Genomic DNA, 19,777 nt, shown 5'->3' with positions numbered 1-19,777 from the left:
TTTGGATTTACTTTACTTCACAGAATGAGGTAGGGATCAAACTATGTGTCTTTTCTTGATAGCCAGCCAGAATTTTACTGCACTTATTTATCTGTTCATTTGTCTGTCTGTGCACAACATGGTCTGGATGTGTATTTTTCTCCTGTGCTTAGAAAGCAACTCTACACTGATCTGCTGAATGAATAAATAAATGAATGAATGGACAACATATCTCTTTTATAAATTATTAGCTGAGTATAAGTCAAATAATTCACAAAATTGTGATGATCAGATGAATAAACTTTGAAGTGCTGAGAAATGAAAACTGTCATACTGTTCTCCTTTGTACGCTTACAGGTAACTTTGAAGAGTCGGTATTTTAAAAATACCTGACCATGTATTAAAAACGCTAAACATTCTTTGATTTCAAAGTTGCTATTTCCTGACTCTTCTAAAAGAGAAATGTCTCAGACTTTTTTGGTTTCTCTGATTCTTCAGCTTAATGAAAACTTTCCCCTTTCATTAAATATTCAGTTGGTCTTTGAAAAACGCACCCAAGCTTTGTGACTGTGCTTTACTTTGCATCCTGTCTGCTACTCTAGGCTTGAAAGAAGGAAGCCCTGGGCCACTCCACTCCTCATTGGCTATGGTACTCCTCCCTGGTTCTGTGCTGACACAGCTGGCAGTGCTGAGATGATTAAAGGATGTGGGGTATCTGAAGAGCAGAGCACATAATGTTGAATGTGTGAACTGCTTGTTAAAATTTTATAGTAATTAGGAGCTGAGCTAAGAAAAAAAGAATGTGGCTGCTTAGAACTTGGTAGAATTTCAATGTGATGTATATTTCTTTCGAGATTTTTAAATGGGCTGAATTCATTAAGAAGACTCAAAAACTTCAAATTCCATTCGGAGAAAAAAAAAGTTAATTTGTGTAGTATCTTAGGTAGTGTCCTTTAGATATGTACCTCTATTTGGAAGTGGTGTCTTGGAATTGATTACATTGAGCACCTATCACCTGATCGGCCTTTTCTTGCAGGAAAGTACAGTTGACCTTGAACATGGGTTTGAACTACATGGATCTGCTTATATGTGGATTTTTTCAATAAATACGTACTGTACCCAATGGAGGAGCCCATGTGTCAAGGAATTAAAGGCATCTCTGGCCAATAGCCAGTGAGGAACTGAGGCCCTCAGTTCAACAACAACCGGGAAGGAACTGAATCCTACCAAGAACATGAGTGAGCTTGGAAATGAATCTTTCACCAGTGAAGTCTTCAGATAAGACCTCCAGCCCAGCTGACAGTGTGTCTGCAACCCCTTAAGAGACCTTGAGTCAGAGGCACATGCTAAACTATGCCCAGGTTCCTGACCCACAGAAAGTGTGTGATAATAAATTTGACCACAAAGTTCTAGGGAAATGTGTTACACAGAAAAAGTTAACACAATACACAAAAGCAAATCCAAAACAAAAAACAAAAAAATGTACTGTAGTGCTACATGATCTGTGGGTCTGTGGGTGGTTGAATCTGCAGATGTGGAAACTTTGATATGGAGGGCTGACTCTAAAGTTATATGCAGATTTTTAACTGTGTGGGGGTCAGTGCCACCACCCCCACGTGTTCAAGGGTCAACTATAGTCAGATCTGACCTTTCATTTATTTGTTCCTCCAGTCCATTTATACAGCCAGACACTGTAATAGGCATAGGGATAAAGTGGTGAAGAGCAGACAATGTATCTGACTTTGCAGAGCTGACAACTTGGTATGACATTTTATCACAGTTTTCGCTATGTCATTTACAACTATTTAAGCATTTTTAGGCATCACAATCCTTCCATGATTGAGAACTACAATTGTTTACATAATTGTTTCTCTATTTGGGAACATAAAAGTTGTTTCTTTTTTTTTTTCATTAATAAATCTAAATTGACTATAACTGTCTTACCCTTAAATATATTATTTGTGTTGCCAAAAGGAGTTTTGAGGTAGAAACCCTCACTTAACGCCAGGCTAGATCCAATTTATCCAAGGCAATCTTTTCTTTAGGGGAGCCCTAAGTTTTCTGTGTGGCTTTGGCAAAAGGAAATAATTTAAAAGCCTAATTAGAGGGAATAAGATATAGGAATAACTTTTCCTTTATTAGAGATGTAGGTAGAACATTTATTTTTACAGTAAGGTGGCTTCTTATCTATCAGGAATCTATTATTTGTTGCCCTGTTTATAGTCAGGGGACATGAGGTGATGTTTATTTTGCTTTGTGTGACTGTACGGTAATGGATATTTACTCTAGCTTCTAAGGATCCAGAGGAACTGAACAACTTGCATACTTGAGAACACTTTGGAAATTCTGGATTATAATGGTAAGAATACTGGAAAGAAGACTGCAAATCCCTATAATAGGTAACTGAAAAAAGTGAAGTAGGGAACTAACCTTCTTGTAGAGATGGAAAGGCCTGAGGGCTATATAAAGGTATGTTGCCAAGGAAATAGTGCATCCCTCCCTCCCCCACCTAGATTAAGTGCAATGAATCCTGGAAAACCAGTCTCTCTGGTCTATTCCCATCAGAATGGTGTAACCAGTTCACCCTAGCCACAGTAATAAATGTTACTACTTCATTATTTCCATTATGAAAGTCTCAGGAGAGAGAACAGATTAAAGCTATTCCAACTAAGAATACACACCACCTCAGCTAAGTTTTACCCATTTCTTCGCCATTTCCTCAGGCTGCAGAAAAATGGAAATAATACAACATATTCAGCTCTCACTACAGCTCATGATGAAAAATAAAAATAAAATAATAAAGCAAAGATATACTTCTATGGGGCATGTCTAAAAGTTAACCACAACTTATCAGAAGAAATAGAATGTGTAGATACAGACTCCCAAAAAGGAGCAAAATAGAAAATAAAGCAACCTTGGCTACTAGGTTAGCCTAAAGAAAAAATAAAAGGAAAAGAAAGGATGAAAGAAGAAGAAAGAAAGAGAAGGGAGGGTGAAAGGAAGAAGGAAGAAAGAACTGGCCCATTCAAAAATTCCACATTAGATACAATATGGTTGTTTGCATTTTACCAGCTTGATACAGACAAATATGTTGACTCTGAAAATTATGTGTTGAAAATGGTAAAGCCACAACAGAGAAAGAGCTTGGGTTCTTGGGAGGAAACCTGTCAGAGCTGTCTACTCCCAGGAATGCCCATATAAGAGATAAACTTATATTGCATATGAAACATTTTAGATATTTTTTATTTCTTTGTTATGGCAGCTAGCATTACCTTAACAAATGCACTGTGTAAGCAAATAATAGAAAACAAATCCATGATAGATGAAAATATAATTCAAAGATTAGAAGTAAATGTCTCTCATTGTTTCAAATTATAAAATCTTAGTGCAAAAAGAACTCAAAAGACAACATATTAAAACAAAATGATGCATAAAAAGGGAACTAGTACAAAAACCATTGTTACGAGAAAGAAAACCAAAAACATTATGCATTTAAATAAATTAGAAAGTAACAGAATATTTCTGTTATTCAAATTACTGACATAGATGTAAAACAATATAAACACAGAAAATAAAAAAGACAAAGATAGTAAAAATAAGTTAAAGAAATTCAACAGACAACAGTATACCACAATGTTAACTGGTAGAGAATACTACAAGAAATAGGAAAAATATAATGCAAGAATACTTTAATTTCTAAAGACAAAAATTTGTATATCAAAAAATTTCTATTTCATTTTTAAGAAAAATGTATCCTAAAAGCTTTTTACAAAGACATACACTAGGCAATCTGTAAAAGGTCAGGAACAGAAAAGTTATTTTTAGATACCTAGGCTAGGTACCTAAGCAGAAAACTCAAATCCATTGTCAAGGTGAGATTGAGATCTCTCCCAGCATTACTCAATGTCAGAGACAACAGCAATGACTTCAAAGTTCTGAGAAAAAAGACAGTCAAAAAAATTTTGCCTAGCTAAAATATCTTTCAAAAACAAAGAACAAAAATCCCATTTCTGGCACTGATGGACAAACAATTCAGACCAATTCTCCTTCAGGAAATAAAAACATGAATATATTATTAAATATATTTAAATTCACTACTGGAGATTAAAAAAAAACAAAGCAAAAAGTTAGTCCAGGGCTAAAAGCATAGAGTGAGGGGAATCCCAGAGAGGTGAAGCCCATATTTGTGCCACTTTTTCACTTTAAACTTTGCTAGTTCCAAGTTGTGGCACAGAGTTTGAGAATGTGAGCAGAGGGTAGAGAAACTGAGAATCTGAGCAGGGATTTGGGCTATTTCACAGGAATGAACAACAAAACTTAGAGCTCAGGAACCACTAGGGAGAAAGAGCCTTGTTAAGTATTCCAGATTTCCAGTTGTAACCAAACTTAAAGGACCACACAATAGGAGGGCCACACATTAGAAATAAAGGTAAAATGGAAATAGGGAGTTTTCAAAGACAGAAACCCAATTTCAAATTAGCTCAGTTCCTGACTGGATTAATCTGCCCTAGCCTAACCTCATAACAGAAGCAAAGTCAATCTTTGGGAGGGGTGGGGTGAAGATTAAATCAGTCAGAGAGAAATTGACTGTAAATGTATCAATTCCAAAAAATATATAATATATGGAAATCAATAACATTACATGATCATATCAACAGATGCAGAAAAAAGCCTTTGACAAAATCCACTCATTCATAATAAAAACTCTTAACAAACTTGGAATAGATAGGAGCTTCCTCAATTTGATAAAGAACATCTTCAAAAACCCTATAGTTAACATCATACTTAGTGGTGAGAAACTAGATGTTTTCCCACTAAGATCAGGAAGAAGACAAGGATGTCCCCATTCACCACTCCTTTTCAATATCATACTGGGAGTCATAATCAATACAATAAGACAAGAAAGGGAAATAAAAGAGATACAGATTAGGAAGGAAGAAAAAGTTGTCTTTATTTATGGATATCATGATCATCTAGGCAGAAAACCTGAAAGAACTGACCAAAAATCTTCTGGAACTAATAAGTGATTATACCAAGGTTGCAGGATACAAAGCTTGAGTACAGAAGTCAACTGCTTTCCTAGCAATGAACAAGTTGAATTTGAAATTAAAAACACAGTACCATTTACATTAGTACCTCCCCTCAAAATGAAATACTTAGATATAAATTAAACCAAACACATACAAGATCTATATGAAGAAAACTATAATATTCTAATGAACAAAATCAAAGAACTAAAAAAGAGAGACAGATTCCATGTTCATGAAAAGGAAGACTTAATATTGTCAAGATGTCAGTTCTTCCCAGCTTGAGCTACAGATTCAATGCAATCCCAGTCAAATTAACAGCGTGTTATTTTATAGCTATCTCAAACTGGTTCTAAAGTATATATGGAGAGGCAAAAGACCCAGAATAGTCAATACCTTGTTATTAAAATAGCACGTACTTTATAATTTTATACAGGTACTTATATCTATTTATCTTATCCATCTATTTATAAATCATTCATCTATCTTGATATCTAGAAAATAACATCCAACTGTTGATTAAAAAAACTTCTCATTATATTTTTGTTAACACTTCATCTTTGTGTGTATTTTTAATATTTTAGAGCAGTTCTAGATTCACAGCATAATGGAGTGGAAAGTAGAGGGAGAGTTCTCATATATGCCCCATCCGCCCTGTCCCCCTCTCCACACACACGAAGCTCCCCTGCTATCACCATTCCACACCAGAGTGGCACATTTGTTACAGCTGATGAACTTTCATTGCCCCATCATTATCACCTCAAATCCATAGTTACAATAGGGTTTACTCTTGGAATTGTATATTCTATGAGTATTGACACGTATTTAATGACATATATCCACCATTATAGTATCATACAGATAGTTTTACTGCCCTAAAAATCCTCTGTGCTCCACCTATATACTCTTCTCTTCCCTCATACCCTGGCAACCACTGATCATTTTACTGTCTCCGTATTTTTGCCTTTTCTAGAATGCGATATAGTTGGAATTGTACAGTATGTAGCCTTTTTGGATTGTCACCACTGAACAGCTGAAGCCACAGAGGGGCATGAGTCCTGAGAGGTTTCCAGTTTCTCAGCATTAACACTTTTTGATAAGGTTGGGGGAAAAAAACAAGCAAACCCCCTCTGCTTTAAGCCCTGAACACTTGAGAAGCAAAAAAAAAGGAAAGAAAAAGAGATGGGGGAAAAAAAATATCACAGCCACAATGGCCTTCGGTTCATGTGGGTGCTAACAGAGGGAACAAACCAGAAAGCTGGCTGCCCTTTGGTTCCCTGGGTCCTGGGCAGGGGGAAGGGAGAAACTCAGCCCTCTCCTTCCTCTGTATTTCCCTGTTTATCCCTAGGATGAGCCTTTTGTGGGCGACTTTTATTAAACTTTTCAGACATAGCTTATATCTTAGTGCTTGTTCGCTGGCATTCTAGCAGCTTTGTTTGATAATTTGTATTGTTTTCTATGCCAAACTGAAGAAATCACTCTAGCAAGACAGAACAAACATCCGGCGATTAAAGGCCTAGGCCCCAGGCATTACCCACCACTCAGCAGTAATTGCTGTGTGAAAGAGTGCTAAAGCTAAACTCCAAATTAAATGCCTCATCAAAAGGCCAACCTAATCTCAGGTCTTCATGAAATCCTGTAATGTCTGCCATCCTAGCTCAGCTTTGGGGACTGTGACATCAGGAGGGGTCCTGGTGCGTTCCTGGGACTCCTCACAATTGAGAAAGTTTCCACAGGAAATCAAAAAGCATCCAGTTAGACACACAATTTGGAGTCTAGACAAGACTGAAAAGATCAGCTTTCCTCAGAAATGCTATGGACTTAGACATATCTGAATCAACCAGAAAATCTATCCTTTTTTCTTGTTTCTTAATCTACCCAAGGACACAAATAATGTGAATGCCTATGTTAAATAACCAAATAAATGCTTTTTTCATACTTTAGGAATTCACTGAAAATGATAGTGATTTGAAGCACAAAATGGAGCAGACAGAAAAGTATCTAAGTTGTAGGGTTTATAAGCCACTACTTATACCTGAGTGACTTTTGCTGCCCACCTGAACCTGAGTCTCAGTTTCCTCATTTGTACCCATACATGGGTATGTATAACCTGGAGAACTTTTGTAATGATAAAAGGTAATAAATGCAATAAACTTGGCACAGTGTCTAGCACACAGTAAGTAATGATTTTAATATTATTTATAGATTATTTTTTCAGGCCAACCCTAATAGTTAGCCATTGTTGAAAAAAAAGCAATTTCGGTCATGTAAAATCAGTGTTTAGAAGTACTTTAAAAAATCATAAATTCTCAAGAAGGTATGTGTTCTTGATATGGGTCCAAACTTGTCTATTGCCCTAATATATATTGAAATAAGGGCTAAATGTTGCAACACAAGTGAAAAGACAAACAGCAAGAAAAGAAGGGAGACTCTATGACCTGGCAAAAGAGAACTTATGTTCCTTTTTAAACCAATCCGCATCAGCCCACAGAGAGGGCAACCTGGGAGGCAAGATTAAGGAGAGAAGGGGATCCGTGCGCCATTCTGGAGCTATTACCGCTTAATCACCTTGTCAGTCAGCATCAGCGCTGATGGTATTTGGGAGTTTCCCACAGCACCACATTTTTTCTCTCTCATATCCTGTTCCCCCATAGCCACCATAAGTTCTGAAATATTATAGAGAATTTTAGGTTCCAAGAAATGATTGCCCAGACACAACAGTATCTGCTCTTAACACTTCCTGCTCGGCGCACTGGATAACGTTTCCCCACCACAGCAAAGAAGTCCATGTTGGAGGCAGATCAGAGCCTGCACATATGGGACAGAAATTCAGACCATCTCATTCCTCACTAATTGTCATTTGAGTCCAAAGCCTTCCTGAGAGTGGCTCCGCTTCACTTACCAGGACTCCCTGCTAAGCTATGCCTCTGGAATTCACAATCAGAATAAAACAAGGAAGATGCAGCAATTTTAGAAGAGCCCTGTTAATAAAGGATGCATGCTGTTTCCACTTAAGGTGGCAATCATTCGTCCCCGGCAGACACCATGCTCTGAGGGAAGAACATTTATTATTTATTGCATTTAAAAAAATTATTTTCCTCAAAGGACAGATCCCGAATTCCAAACTCTTAATAGTGTATAGTGCACGATTGAGAAAAGTGTAAGTGGAAGAACTGTTCTGTCACTTTATTGTTTTTGTGTGTTTAGCTATGTTCATGGGTTTACCTAGAAAATAAATTAAAATACATATACCCAAGAACGAACGGTTTTGCTCAGCCATCCTGCAAAGGTGCTGCTAATTCATAGCACTCTGCTCGTAAAGACAGAGTTGCTTAATTAGGTCTTTAATTTCAGTCACATGGACCTCTGAGAAGAATAAACACCTTAACTTACTTAAAATTCAACAAGCTTTTTTTGAGTGTTTTCTCTCTGTCAGCTACTAGAGATACATGCAGAGGTGAACCAGATTTGGCCCCTGCTTTCCAGAGGCGTACTATGTAACAATACTAATAATCTGATTAAGAATAATATCAATACTACCAGTTGAATTCTTCCCACAAGCCTGGCTCTGTACTGAGCCTTTCATGCACATTTTCATATAGAAACCTGGGAGCAACAATTTCACAGAAAAAGAAAAACATTGAGGCTCAAAGAGGCTAAATGAATTTCCCAAGGTGTTTCAAAACATAGATTTCATTAACTTTCAGGTATGGAAAAGCCAACAGATCAGGAAACGACTGTAATTTAAAAAAGAGCTTCTTACGGTTACCGAGAGGAGGAGATACACCACACTGATGACGCGACGCCACGCCACGGAAGGCCACACAGAGAAGCACCAGGGTTGGTCGGGAGGCAGAAGTAGCAGGAGGAAGATGTGGGCAGAGCCTTTATTCTCCTTCTGGGACAAGGAATGGGCGAGGCAGGGTAAACAGGCTTAGGATTGGTTGGCTAGTTTGAACAATTTCAGCTGGCTCTAGGGTGTAAGGGCTGCCCTTAGCTGTCCGGTAGGGGTGATTAAGGCAGGCGGAGAGTGGCCTGGTGTGTAGGAGTCCCATAATGGAGGCTGTTGAGGATACAGGCTCTGGATTGGTCGGTTTGCAGGGAAAAGGTGAACTTCCAGGTGAGTCCTTTAATATTTCTAAAAATAGGCTAAGCCTGGGAGAGGCAGCCTCTTCAGGGGTCTCAGATGTCAGAACATCAGAAACACATGGTAACACTCAAGATCACAAACCTAATAACACAGAAGCAGAATTTGAACCCTGGCTACAGAACTATCAATCCCTTAATGACTCTGCTATACTTCATCAGAGGAATGACATGATATTCCTTCATCGCTTGCATTTTCTGTCCAGTTTACTCCACTTAGCAGTTGATAAAAGAAATTTTCACATATTGAGGTATGGGGAAATCATTCTGGCTTATACATGAGTTAACTTGAGTTTTATGCTAATGAAAACAGCCTGTTTGTGGTCTATCGAACATTTTAGATCTGCTTTAATTATTAAAGGGCACACAGACCAGAAGTAAAGAATATCGTGTTAAAAATAAAGATTAAATGCCTCCCTTCCTGGGATGCCAATGCTGCTCCTCCTTCAATGATAAGACTCCCTTCCCAGGTGCCAAGGCCATACTGACTCGCTGTGTACATGCTGACCTGTTGTTTGTTTGTTTTCGGTTTTTTTTGAAACCTTGAAGGAATATATCCCTGACTCGTTTGATGTTGTTCTTTCTTCTGGCAAGACATAAAACTGTGCTGAAAACCATGCTTCTCTGCATCAGTTTCTCAGAGTAATCTGGGAAGCTAGTTTCTGGGCTATAGTCCTCAGTTTGGCTCAAATAAACATCTTTTCTATTCCTATTTTAGATTGTTTATTACTTTCATCAACCCAGTAATACAGAAAGGAAACTAATTTTCTGTTCATACCTATGCTGAGAAGCAGAATCTGGTTCTTTAGAGTTAAATCTTACTGCATCTACCAACTAGCTTTTTTTAACCTTAGGTAAGTTACAAACTTCACTGAGCTTTAGTCTTCTTACCTGCAAAGAGGGAGTAATAATGCTTACCCTGAAGAGTTATTTTAAAGATTAGAACATGTATTAGCACAGTTTTTGGAGCATAGCAAGTGCTTAATAAGCACTATTTAAGAATTACCCAGGAAAGTTCCCTGTCTGTGGAATTCTTGCGGGCACAGAAACATTAGCAGACACTTAAATACTTTTTTTTTTTTTTCTTGCGGTATGCGGGCCTCTCACTGCTGTGGCCTCTCCTGTTGCGGAGCACAGGCTCTGGACGCACAGGCTCAGCAGCCATGGCTCATGGGTCCAGCCGCTCTGCAGCATGTGGGATCTTCCTGGACCGGGGCACGAACCCGTGTCCCCTGCATCGGCAGGCGGACTCTCAACCACTGTGCCACCAGGGAAGCCCACTTAAATACTTTTTAATGAGTATAATGATAATAATGTTTTGACAGAAAGTATTGTTATGGACTAAATGTGTGTCCCCCCAAAATTTATATGTTGAAGCCCTGATGCCAGTGTGAAGGTATCTGGAAATGAGGATTTTAGGGGATAATTAGGGTTAGATTAGGCCATGAGAATGGGGCCTTTATGATGGGAGTGATGCCTTCATAAAAAGAAGAGACTAGACCTACCCCCTCCGCACAGCCTCCATGAGGTCCTAACAAGAACACAGCCATCTGCAAACCAGAGACATGGTCTCACCCAATTGCACCACAGCATTCTGTTACAGCAGCCTGAACTGAGTCAAGTACTCAGATGCTTCTAGGTAAAAAGATTCCTCTTACTAGATTATATAGAATCATAAAAGCATAGCAATCTGGACAAAGTTCTAGAGAACTTCTACAATTCTGTAATCAGTCTTAAAGGGATTAAAAGGCTTTTTTTCCCCCCAAATCCCCCCCTTTGTAGTGGCAGCAAATATAATAACAGGGGTCTCTGGATTCAGTTCCCAGTACAGGCTCTTTCCTTCAACCTTGCTAAGGTTGGCTTTGGATAAACATGAAATGGCATCCACATGTGAAAGTGTGACTTGAGGGTATGAAAAAAATAACAGTTCTCCTTATATAACTTTCTGTACTCATCACTTGGGATTGGGGACTCACTCTCCTGGGTTTAAGGTCACTCCGTATTGTCCTTGTTAAAGAGCGCACAGTTAATCTGAGAGGTAACAACCACGCACAAAACTGATCAGAGAGTTAAACAAGTTGTGAGTCCTCAGCCAGATGGCTGTGGTTTATTTTTCACCCTAACACGCACCCTATCAACCCCACAGCTGTAGGTGATTAGTTATCTGACCAATCCATCAGGATTGGTGGTCTGAACAGCTGAGTAAGTGGTGGGGGGTCAGGCTGGGAATTTGGGGGCATCAGGAAAAATGAATACCAGCCCCTATATGAGTTTTACCTCCAAAATATATGTCTGGATGGTTCTTTAATTGTATCCTGAAGAATAGTAGTTTTTAAATTAACTAGTTGGTGGATCATCCTGGACTGGAAATAAAAGGGGGTGCAGAGAGGAGCAGCAGGGCTGAGAATACAGGACCCAGGATGTGGTGTTTGAGGAGGGTGTCTCATCCCCTTCTGCTTGGGGTGTCAGACACAAAAAGCCACCCAAGATTCTCCACATAATAAGAGCCGCAGTGCCCATTCCAGGTGGGGGAATTCTGCTGGGACCTTCAGGTGCCAAACAGGGAAGGAAGTGCTAGGTGAGGCCCTGAGATGAGAGCCCTGAGCATCAGAGCACAGGTAAAAGCTCTGTGTCCCACAGTTAAGACAGACTCCCTGATTATTTTCCTGAAAAGAATCTTAGAGGTCATCTACTTACACTATTTTGATGAGTAGCCAGTGTGTGAATAAAGATGCTTTCGAACATTGTTAAAAGATTTTTTAAAGCTTTTTCTGACCTTGCTTTCATACTTATTTTGCAACCTAGAGATGCAGGATGGTGCAGTGGTAAACAGCATGGATTTTGAAACTGAATAGTTGTGTGTTAAAACCCCAGCTCTGCCACTGAGCAAGTTTCATTACAAATCCTGCAACCCCAGCCTCCTGATCTGTAAAATGTGAAAATAAAACTACCTCATGTAATTGTTGCAAATGTTAAATAACCTAATACAAGTATTTAGAGTCTACGTCATTGAGAGTGGTGGTGTTGTCATGGTTATGATTGTTTTCTTCCTGAGTATTATGTCAACGTGGTGGTGCTGGATCGTTCTGTTACCAACTAGGGTCCTTGGACTCTTTAATCAATAGAAATTGATAGGAGACCACAGGAGGAATTCAGGCAAGGCTTTATTGGGGCTTGTGTGGCAGCAGGAGGGAGCAAAAACAAGAAATGGGTGCCCCAGTCCTTAAATGGGGTGAGGGTAAGTGGGCTGGTGGGTCGGGTTGGAGAGTGGCTTAGGTGGTCTGCCCACCCCCTTGGGGGTGCTACGTGTGCAGAGTACCCTGCTTTTGCTCCCAGGACTTCAGAAGCAGCGGTTAGTTTGTGCCCTTTTTGTATCTTTTTGTTCATAATTGCTCCCCCCGACGCCCCCCCCCGCCCATGCCTGTATTTATAATATTTGTGTAGTTACTTTTAGCCCCTTCTAGTTTCTTTGTATTCTGTTGCTGGAGGAGACATCTGTCCAGGTGCAAGTGCAAGCACTCTGGGAAAGGGTTCCAGGTACCAGCCTATCTCAATTCTTGAAACACGGATGGACTGAACAGGATGACCTGTTCAGTCATCATTAACTGACTCCAATTATTATTCCTTAACCGAATCCAATTACTGATTTCATTACTACACCTTCCTTACTATTTTGTCTGAAGTGACCTCTTGTTTTGGTTTCATCTAGACGGAGTGTCCGTAAGTGACAGGAGCTAATCTTCACCCGAATGAGCTAATAAATCCATTTAAGCAGGCATTCTCTTGGCTCTTTCCCTGTCTACATTCTCAATTCTTTGTCCTTTGTCTTCAGAGGGACGTTTGTAAGCACAGTGAGAAGATCGGTAGTTAAAATAAAGGTTCATTTAACCTTAATATACAATTTGTGTGAGGTGGTTAAAGAAAACTACGGATCTACTGTATCAGGAAATGAAATGGAACCAGTTGCATTTTTCTTCCTGAATGACAGCAAAGCAGGTAACACTGGTGTGATAAAACTAAGTCTAAAATTAGGTGTTTACTTTATGTACTTAAAGCCAATGACCCAAGATTTTTCTTCTTTTTAAGCTCTCTATTAGGTTTTTACCTTCCTGATCTTCTGTAAAATCCAAGTTGTCAGCTCTTCTTGGCTCCAACACTACAAAAACCCCTTTTTTATGGCTTTATCAGTAAGCTGTGTGTGATGGAGGTCAGTTTCTGTGTAATCTCTGTGTTCCTTCCCAGATTATCTTTCTCTTCAAGGGACCCAGTGGGAAAAGGCACGTTTTATACAATATTGGCTAATTTGAATTCTTAGAAAAAAGTGAAGCTGCAAATTTTTGCTGATCCTCCTGAAGTTAGGGTTGATGAGTCAGGAGCTAATCTCAATGAACCCCAGGTAAGCACTATTAAGCTCAATGCCAAGATTAGTTCCTTAGTTCCAGGGAGTGCCTGGTACCTCTTATTGTAAGGGGTTTGGGATAAATAAGGTTGGGAGTAGAATAAACAGGGGCTTTATAACCAGGTGGCCATGGGATAATATCCTGTCAAGATCTGTGATATGTGTATGATTTGGGGGCTTGTTATGAAATTTCTCTGGGCTAAAATATTTTCATGTGAAAAATGTAAATAATAGGATCTCTGTAGTGGACCTCTGCTGTTTCTGCTTATTCAGGGTTGCCAGACTTAGCAACTAAAAGTAGAGGACATCCATTTAAATTTGAATTTCAAGGAAACATGAATAATTTCTTAGTGTAAGAATGTCTCAAATATTGCATGGGACTTATTTATACTAAAACTTAGGCAATATTTGGGACATACCTATACTAAAAACATTCGTTGTTTGTCTGAAATTCAAATTTAAATGAGAATCTTGTCATTTTATCCAGCAACCCTATGCTTCTCCCATCCCCCTATTCCCTGAGAATTCCTGATTTTCCCTGGGAAACTACCCAACCCTCAAAGTAAGCCCATGTGTTTCTGGTAGAGAGTTTCTTGCCTCAGCACTAAACAGGCAATAGAACACAGGTCTGGCTAATCAGGCACTAAAGTCTCCTTGTCACTGTTTCTTGCTCAGAGCTGGTCATGTGACCCAAAGAGGTCCAGGTGGACTCAATCCTGGGACACAATGAAGTAACTCTGAAAGATGAATTTGGTTTCTCTTGGGGCTGATGAGATACAGATAAAAGCCAGAAGCTGCTGGCAGCCATTTTGCTAATATGATTTGAGATTGCTGGACAACTGAACCAAGATGACACTGTTTAGACTTCAGAGTTGGAGAGTATTAGTGCATTTGGATGATATTATATGAGCCCCTGGATTCACCTGTGACTGTAGCCAGGCTGCCCCTGAATTTGTGGTTATATAAGCCTGTTTTATAAACCATTTTTTTTGCTTAAGCCATGTTGAGTTGTATTTCTGTCACTTGTAAGTTCTGAAAAATATAGAGCATCATCAAATTTTGTGACTGTGAAATGAAAAACAAAGTAAAGAGCTGAACAGGAGGTCACATGTAAGATGTTTAACAGATTCCCACCCTCCCCCATACACACTTCCTGTTCTAACACAAATAGTGATACATGTATGAGAATAGATGGAGTTATTCAAATGTATCCTCCAAATCAGAAAGGAACAACTTAGAAAAATATATCTTAATAACTATGGAGTCAGGCACATGTGTTCTTTGTAAAGGAGAGCGTTATTTTTTTCACTCTCTGTAAACGCTAGATGTAGCAGCTCCTCTTCAAATACATGAAAAGCAAATGCAAATGAAAATTTTCCTACTGATAACTAAGGCTCATAATGCTAAAATATGAGGAACTTTAATCTTCTTGAACCCATACAACATTGCTGTGATTGCCAGTTGGCTGAGATATTCGCTTTGCTAAAAGTTTATAGGGAAGCTGATTATTTGCAAGGTTATACTAACCCAGAAAGCACTGAGGAAGCAAGATGATCTTTAGTTCTGCGTACTGAGATGAGAAAAACATGTTTCTGTTTGAGTCTGTGTTCCAGTGTAGTTCAGTGTTTCTACTGGGAAACCCAGTGAGAATACACCCAATAAAGAGAGTCTAGTGATCTGGTTTTGTAACTGAGCAGGACCCTAGGAGGCCTTCCCAGAATAGATCCCCACCCATGTCCTCTGCCTGCCTTCTGTCTGTAGAAAAACTTTAGTCAAAGAATAAATTTCATCAGAGAAATGAGAAAATGCAGAAAGAAAGGAAAACAGTCAAGCAAGACAAAATAATAATACTTTAGCCATTAAACAAAGCCAAGGACCTTTAGTTCCTCCTTAAGGGCTATAGATAATATTCTGAGCCACGTCCTCTGAGCTGTTTTGCAGCTACTGAAACCCCAAGCAGGTAGGAGAAGTTAATGTGTGCTGCCCACAAGCATGCAGACCCCAGACCGGTTGGAACCAGAGGGTTGATGATGCTGACTCCCAATTACCTCACCTCCAACCAATCAGAAGAATGCCCACGAGCTGATCAGGCCCTGCTCCTTGAACACTCTAAGTCTCCTCATTACCCCCTCCAGGGTGGGACACACAGTTTTGAGGGCATTAGCCCACTGTGGCTCCCTTTGCCTGGCAAAGCAATAAAGCTATTTCTTTCTAGTTCACCCAAAACTCTGCCTCCGCATTTCTATTCAGCACCAGTGAGCAGAGGCCAAAGTGTCAGCAACAGTTTTAGGGTGAGATGCTTAAATATTGCCCAAGTCATAAGGCTAATCACAATATATTCTAATGGATTATAACATCATCCTGGCTTCTTTAATTATGGTAGTGTTTGTCTGTTTACATTTTACAATCATGTAACACAAACAGTGGTTTATACCGAAGGCTTTGGAGTTTGATGAACTTGGCTTAAAATGTAGGTTCTGACACTTGCTAGCTTTATGGGTGCAAACAATTACTCCAATCACTCTGATACTTAGTAATATCATCTGTAAAACAGGTTGCTGTGAAAATTAGAGATAATCTATGATGGATATCTAGCAAAATATCTGGAACAAGGTCAATAACGCTCACAAAATGGTGAGCTCCAGAGATAGCTGAATCATGGCTATGCTGAGCTTCTATAGGTTAGTCTCTGAGGAGATGGTTGCCAGATCCATAAACTGGCAATTTTTCTTCTGTTCTCTTCAAATCCCCTGATGTTTGAACATGTTCCCACCCACAGTTTCTTCTAGCTACACTTGAAATAACTGTTGGTAAATAATCCCAGATGGAGAAATTTATAATGCTCCTTATAATTCCAAAATTCAACCTAGGAAAACATAAAGTGCAATGGGATTTCAGTAACACAATTAATAAAGCACAGCACATCTCAAAGATTAAAAAAAAAAAGTCTACAAAAAAAATAATAATTCCGAAACTCTTCCCCCATCCCAATTACTTTCTGGAATTTGACCACTGTTTCCTCCATTTCTTTCAGTCACCATGAAGTTGGCATTTTAGCTTCTAGTGCAATACTCTCTTTTGGGCCTTTGATCCATGCCTATCCCTTGTACCGTTTAATCAGACACTTATAGGTCTAAATTCTTTACTAGAACACAAAGAGGTGATAAGAAGAGAGACTATCAGGGAAGACAACACTGCAATACTCAGTTCAAGATAATATGGCAGATCATTGATTAGCAAAGAGTGAAGAACACAATTTGCAACTAGGGCTGGAACCACGGTGAGGCCAGTGAAACTCCTAGGGTGCAAAATTTAAGAAGGTGCTCACTCAGAGAGTCGTGTAAATACAGTGTCAGCTCTGAGAGTGTCTCCTGAATTTCTCCCTAGTCCTGGCCCTGAACTGCGACAGTATCATCACATTTGGCTATAAACGTATAATAGCATTTGAAGCTTGGAAAAAATATCAGCTTTAACTTGTAGTGAACTGTACTATAAGTCAGTGATAAACTGTGTACACCATATACAAATATAGTTCAGTAACTATTTTATAATTAATCAACACCATGTAGGACATGCCTTTATTATCTTTGGTTCCAGGAACCACTGTGGTTCAGTACAATAGAAAGAAAATCATAGGTATGGTGAAGGAGTGGTTTTCAAAGAGGCATAAGCATAAAATGTTTTCTAACTTGCTTTAGTTGTCCAGTACAGCCTCAATTATTTTTCTGAGATATTCAGAACATAAAAGATACCTGGTGTTTTCTCTCCTGTGTGAATTCATTTTTATAAATTGGCACATTTGAATAATACAACTTTGTGAACGCATTTGAAAAGAGAATGAAATGTGAGAGAGGATTTTAAGGCAGCTCTGATAGCTTCCTAGCCCAGCAGAGAGAAAAAAAAATTAGTCCAAACTAAATTTAAAAATCAGTAAGTTGATTAGCAACACTTCGTTTCCAAGCCTAGGACTAATTATTTGGCCAACGTTTCCCCCTAAGATTAAGGCTCAGCTATTTTGCTCAGGATTCAAGGGAAATGTATACTGATTGTTAGTTTCACAGAGTGCTCTGTAAATCCCCATCGTTGCTACTTTCAAGCAGCTTGTGTCCTTATGCTCAATGTGCACTGTCCCTATAAAACTCCATCAAGCTAGTCTTTGCTTTCAGGTTTTCAGAAACCCAACTAGTGTACATTTTTTGGCAGCTCACACCTGTGTCTGCAGGCTGGCAGCTGCCACATACTTGTCTGTGGCTAAGGTTTGGGATGGGGGTCAGGTAGTATAATCTCTGCAAGAGAGAGACCTGTCTGGTGTTTTCTGTCACTTTGGCTTTTTGTCTGCCCTCTTCCTTCCTTCTCTTACTGCATGTTTGTTCCTTTTTGTTTGGAAGAAAGTTCATATGCTGCTGGAAAAATGCTGAGTGATCTATAGCTGGAAGGGACAGGCGGGGTTCTGATGAAGTCTTAAGTTCGAGCTAGACCTTTTCCACTTGTCACTTGGCACCAAATTCAGACTTCCTAACTGCTAGAGAAGACAGAAAGAAGCTCTCATAGTCATGCAGATGATTTACTTTAAATGATATTAACTCTCCTTCTTGCTGATTATTAGATAGAACCAAAAAGCAGAGACAGTGGTGAGAAAAGCCAAAACTCTCTGCTCCAACCAAAATGGATTAAATGTTCAATGGAAACTCTGCAGTTTGCCAACTTTGAAAAATGCTCCGCCTACAAAAGAAGTGGTGGCTTCCGATCCCTGTGTTTTGGAGAATGCCCCTAAGCATTTCCAGGTCTTTAAAGTAATTAACTCTGTCCCAATACATATCAGATGTTGGAGGCTATCTGGTATAAAAGAAAAAGCATTAGACTTGGGTCAGAATTTTGTACCTAAGTTTTGACACTCTTACTCTTTAAAAGACATTGGAAAAGTATTTTTCCTTTTATGGGTCTCAGTTGCCTTATCCTTAAATACAGGACTTTAACTTAAATCTATTTCACCTCAAACAGTCCATGAATCCATGTTGTTCTACGTTCAGTGCTATGGGTATACAGAAGAAGTATAAATCACAGTCATGACTCAAGGAACCTACAGTCTAGTTGGAGATATAAGGCTATTCACATAAAGTAATAGCAAGCATTATAGAACAGACTATATTTTAGTCATGAGTTGGGTGGAACAGATCATGAGTGTCAAAATATTTCAGAAGAGGGAGAGATCAGGGTGGACTCGAAGGATAAAGAAAATCTTCCTAGAGATGGTTAGACTTTTGTTGGGCCTTTAAGGTAGGTAGTTCCATCATATAGATAGATGGAAGGGCAAAGATAATGGGTAACAATAATTCAATTAATGGGGACTACATGACCAGGAGCCCAGATTTGAGAGTGAACATGGTAAGGTCAAACAAGGAAACAGCTCAATATATCATTATTCTCGAAAGGTAGAAATTTGTTCATTTTTAACCACATTTCCAACTTACATAGCACCTATTTCTAACTGGTTTGGATAAGGAGCAAACTCAGGAACTGGAGTATAATCAACAAAGCTATCCATATACATTTGTGTGTTATTCACTTCTTAGGAGAACTTCCCTACATTATAGCTCATCCTCCCTTACTTCATCTCTGATTCTTTTCCACCTAGATTCCTCAGAAACTCTTCTAATAAGTTTTATTTTTAGAACTAAAGAGTTCATTCTATTCTCTGAGACTTCTCCAAGTTTCAGATAAAAGGAAAACTATAGAAAAGTCTAAAGAACAGATCATTTTCTCATTCTTGTATTATGGTGCATAGTCACTGCATCTTGATTTACCACCTAATCCCACAATATCTCATCTTCAATCAGTCCTCTGCACGTTGAAGTTCACTAGATGATGCCCCTGATACCCTGTCCTTCAGGACCGTAGAGAACCTCAAAACTTGTGTTTCTATTGCTATTTGGAAGTACTAATACTAATATGCTTTAGCTGTGGATGTACACCTGCTTTCCTAAGTCATGGAGTAAAAACTGGCTCATTCAATTTCATGATCTAGCCACATGGAATGATATGGCTTGCTTTATTCCTCTTTTACCCATTTGCAGTTTCTCAAAACTGTTCTTTCTACCTAGTGGGAAAGAAGGAAAATTACTTAAAGACATTTGGAGTCAGATTGCAGAATTCTGTATTAGAAATAGATGGGTGGCAGGAAAGTGCAGTGTCTCATATCTGGGTATCAGAGAGGCCAAGGCATGCA

Source organism: Mesoplodon bidens (genome assembly GCF_964165515.1).
Source record: "Mesoplodon bidens genome assembly, chromosome: 8".
Classification (NCBI taxonomy): Eukaryota; Metazoa; Chordata; class Mammalia; order Artiodactyla; family Ziphiidae; genus Mesoplodon; species Mesoplodon bidens.
The sequence above is the reverse complement of the archived record's forward strand: the minus strand, read 5'-3'. Positions refer to the sequence as shown.